General features: G+C 36.0%; 1 long non-coding RNA gene across 1 annotated transcript; it reads right to left on the reverse strand.

Annotated features, from left to right (window-relative positions):
- Positions 1-31: 31 nt before the first annotated feature.
- Positions 32-3,727, reverse strand: LOC120350337. Its single transcript, XR_005570680.1, has 3 exons — positions 3,584-3,727; positions 371-372; positions 32-160 (listed from the first exon to the last, which is right to left on the reverse strand). It is a non-coding gene; the product is annotated as an uncharacterized LOC120350337 (long non-coding RNA).
- Positions 3,728-4,021: the final 294 nt, after the last annotated feature.

Raw genomic sequence — 4,021 nt, forward strand, 5'->3', positions numbered from 1 at the left:
GGACTTCACATAGACGTCAAATCATTTGATTCGCCCACTAGTTCGTCATTGAAGGCCGATCTTTGCGTAGTTGACTATAGAACTGTAATGCTGTAACCAGCACTATTTCCAGTACCAGGGGCAGACCGAAATTTTCCGCCTAGTGTTAGTCCTCCTACTTCTGTCTACTGGTGCTAAGAGTGCGGCACCACTTCTAAGGGTTACTGTGGCTATTTTGAATAAATATTTCTATTACAATATCAATTCTCATTCTTTCCTCAAATCTTCTCTTTAGCCTCAAAGTCTCTTTAGCCCCAGATGCCTATGCATCATACAATCAGCCAGTCAGTCAATTAGAGATTTCAGTTTTATAGTTTTTATATGTTTTTACCGCTTTTATTGGTTTTTATTTTGTTTTTCAAAGTTTTATTAGTTTTTATTTGGTTTTTCAGAGTTTTATTGGTCCTGAATTTTTTCATCATGGTGTTGTTTTTGGTGCCACAGTACATCATAAATCTAAAGCAATCCCACGTCAAAGTCTTGTCAGAGCCTCCATCAATACCTAGTTTGGAGGAACCAACCCCAGTCAGTCTTAGTCAGCTATTACTCCAAGTATTCTCCACAGTACAGCATTCATCACTTATGATATAAGCAATCATTTTTAGTTTTATTCTTGATAGAGTTAGCTCATTAGACCATCTCAAAACGCCCAGTACAAGCGAGGGCACAGAGCAACCCCAAGGAAGCCACGGACGGAAAGAGGCATATGCAGAGCATATGACTTATACATAAATGTCTTATATTGATGACTTATACATATGTCTCCTCTGCTCCTTCAGATATTGACAAAAGCTTGTTTATAGCCATCTATGTGCTCTTATCACTTCGAAACCCATATTTAGTATTCTGCAAATTACTCTCAATTTTTGATGTTATCCTCTTGCTAAGCACTCTTTCGTACCACTTTCCAACAACAGACAGCAGTGTTAGTGGCCTGTATGACGATGGACTGTCAAAGGGCTTCCCCTGTCCCTTATGTATCAGCCTCAGATTACCTTTCTTCCATTCAATTAGGAAGTGTCCCGAGAAATACAAACAATTCACAAACATAAAACAACATCTTCAATTTTTGGATTAACACTCTGTACAATCTCAACAGTGAGAGCATCTTCACCTGGTGCCGTCTTCATAGGGCTGTTTTTATTTTGTCTTCTTCAATGGCCAAACCGTCTCCTAGATTTTCAAATATATCGACTTGTGATCTCATTCTTCTGTGGAACCAGTCTTCGTTTGGATCAAAAGCACCATATTAAAGCAAGTGATAACCAATACACTAATAACAAGTATCAATCTTCATTATTGAAATAGCAAATAATTTGTTCATATGTGAATTAACTCGACACAATAATTAATTATAAATGATATTATTAGAATTAATTGGATCCATTGTATCCCCAAAAGTGCTGCGGCACTAAAAGACAAGTAGTTGGCATCTTATCTCAATAATCTTACTCAAGTAATAATCACTGGCAAATGAAACACTTAATCTATACAAAATTTATTATTCATAGTTAGGCAGAAATGAGTGTCCGCTGATCATAAATTTATGATCTACTGTCTGAATGTTACAATTCTCTTGTTGAATAAACTGCATCATGGTGAGAGCAAGCTTGATGTTGCGGTTTTGTCCACCACAGCTATCGCTGAACATTATTACATGACTTACATCATTGGAAGCAATGTGACTTAAGTGCTCTGTAATACAAGAAGCAATCTCTTGAGATCCTCGGGAAACTTCAACTTCATTCCAAACATACATAAAAGCTGAATTATGTGCTGGCTGATGACAGCCCAGATTGTAGACATACATATTACGCTTATAGTAAGCAATTGAACAAGTCAGATTTGGAAAAGCTAACGCCTTCTGAAGATCAAACGTAAATGAATAAACGTTGGAATTGTTCTTGGATTCTTCTTTTGCTGCATCTAGTTTCTCCTTTGCAAGGTCTGCTTTTCTCAAATGTATTTCCTTCATAAGTTCAATATTTCTCTTTTCTTCTTCATTTTCAGTTATGGCCAGATAAAAGTTTTTCTATAGATAAGATTTTAAATAGGCTATGCAAAAATGATCAATACAATGTTTAAAATGTGTGAGGCCTTTTGCCAGGTAAGATGACATCTACAGACAACTCAAAATGTAAAACATTGTATTGGCTATTTGAGTACTTTAAATCTTATATTTTTATTATTAGGCCTACCAATACTACAGCACAATCTGCAATATAACAGTTTTTATGTTGATTAATGTAAAAGAAGAGATAATAAAAATAAGTAAGAACACCTGAATTTTCACTGTCAGAAGACATGTTCTCTGGTATCACTGCGCCTGCGTTGTTTTCATGATCTGAAAAAATAAACTCAAATTAGGATTCAACAGAATAGGTAATTGGATGGCAATTATATCCTAATAGTGATTGCCCTATAGGCATCTGACCAAAATAATGGGCTTATCTCATATGCAGAGATATGCATTGGCCTAGCCCTAGCAGTCCTATCTGCTCATTTAAACAACAGCCCACTAACTTAGTGATAGGTCAAAGCAAAGGTTAATTTTCTAACTTTGCTAAACAATTGGAATTCTCAAGCCACTATTAATTTAATAATCTCTTTAAAGTACAATAATATTACAGGCCAAGTAATATTCAAAATACAATAAGTAGTAGTCCTATTGCCTATTGAGGTAATAAAAAGTGAGGTTAGAGATAGATTAGAAAGCATAGTTACCTGTACTTTCAGCATCAGATGGGATGTATTCTGATCCTGAATCCAATAGAATTGAAGGAGTTGAATCTTCAGATTCACTTTCCATACTGGTTTCGTTAAATAAACTATTTGAGGAATAATTCAAAACTATATCTGCATCAAGTCTGCAGGAAGCATAACATAACAAGACACACCACACGGAAAAGTGAAGTAAGTCAAGCACCTTCACGGATAAGTGGTATAAGTCAGACTTGTACCACTTTTGCTTTCAGTATTTCACCTATTCCGTTGGCCAATGATTATTCACTGCCATCTAAATCAGAAAAAAACAGGCTATGACTTGGATTACTTTTCCATGTGATAGAATGACTTACAAACAATTGATACACATAATAACCTCAAATTAAAAAAAATTGACCCCTCAAACGGCTCAAATGTCCTAAACAATTACATTAATTGAAATAGTTCGCATTCAAATATACTTTTGCTATCATGTATAATATTCATAGTTACATTTAGAACACAATATTATTAATATCTATTGATATTCTGTTAGCTAATCTTGGGTTACCGTTAACACTAATCGTGAGTTTAGCAGAGCACCATCCCAGCATGAAATCTCAAGATACACCATTTAAAATAGATAAAAATAGATAGGAATGTTAGGATAAGTAGCAATGCATCCCGATAAATGTCCTAATCAATTGCATTAATTGAAATAGTTCCCATTTAAAAATAGTTTTGCTATCATAAACCAATAAACCATGTTTATTTAACATTATTTTTATAGTAAAAGTCGTAGTCGTGGAATGAGGCTCATCTATTTGGACTTCACAGAGACGTCAAATCATTTGATTCGCCCACTAGTTCGTCATTGAAGGCCGATCTTTGCGTAGTTGACTATAGAACTGTAATGCTGTCACCAGCACTATTTCCAGTACCAGGGGCAGACCGAAATTTTCCGCCTAGTGTTAGTCCTCCTACTTCGGTCAAATCATTTGATTCGCCCACTAGTTCGTCATTGAAGGCCGATCTTTGCGTAGTTGACTATAGAACTGTAATGCTGTCACCAGCACTATTTCCAGTACCAGGGGCAGACCGAAATTTTCCGCCTAGTGTTAGTCCTCCTACTTCGGTCAAATCATTTGATTCGCCCACTAGTTCGTCATTGAAGGCCGATCTTTGCGTAGTTGACTATAGAACTGTAATGCTGTAACCAGCACTATTTCCAGTACCAGGGGCAGACCGAAATTTTCCGCCTAGTGTTAGTCCTCCTACT

The sequence above is a fragment of the Nilaparvata lugens genome, chromosome 3, assembly GCF_014356525.2.
Source record: "Nilaparvata lugens isolate BPH chromosome 3, ASM1435652v1, whole genome shotgun sequence".
NCBI lineage: Eukaryota > Metazoa > Arthropoda > Insecta > Hemiptera > Delphacidae > Nilaparvata > Nilaparvata lugens.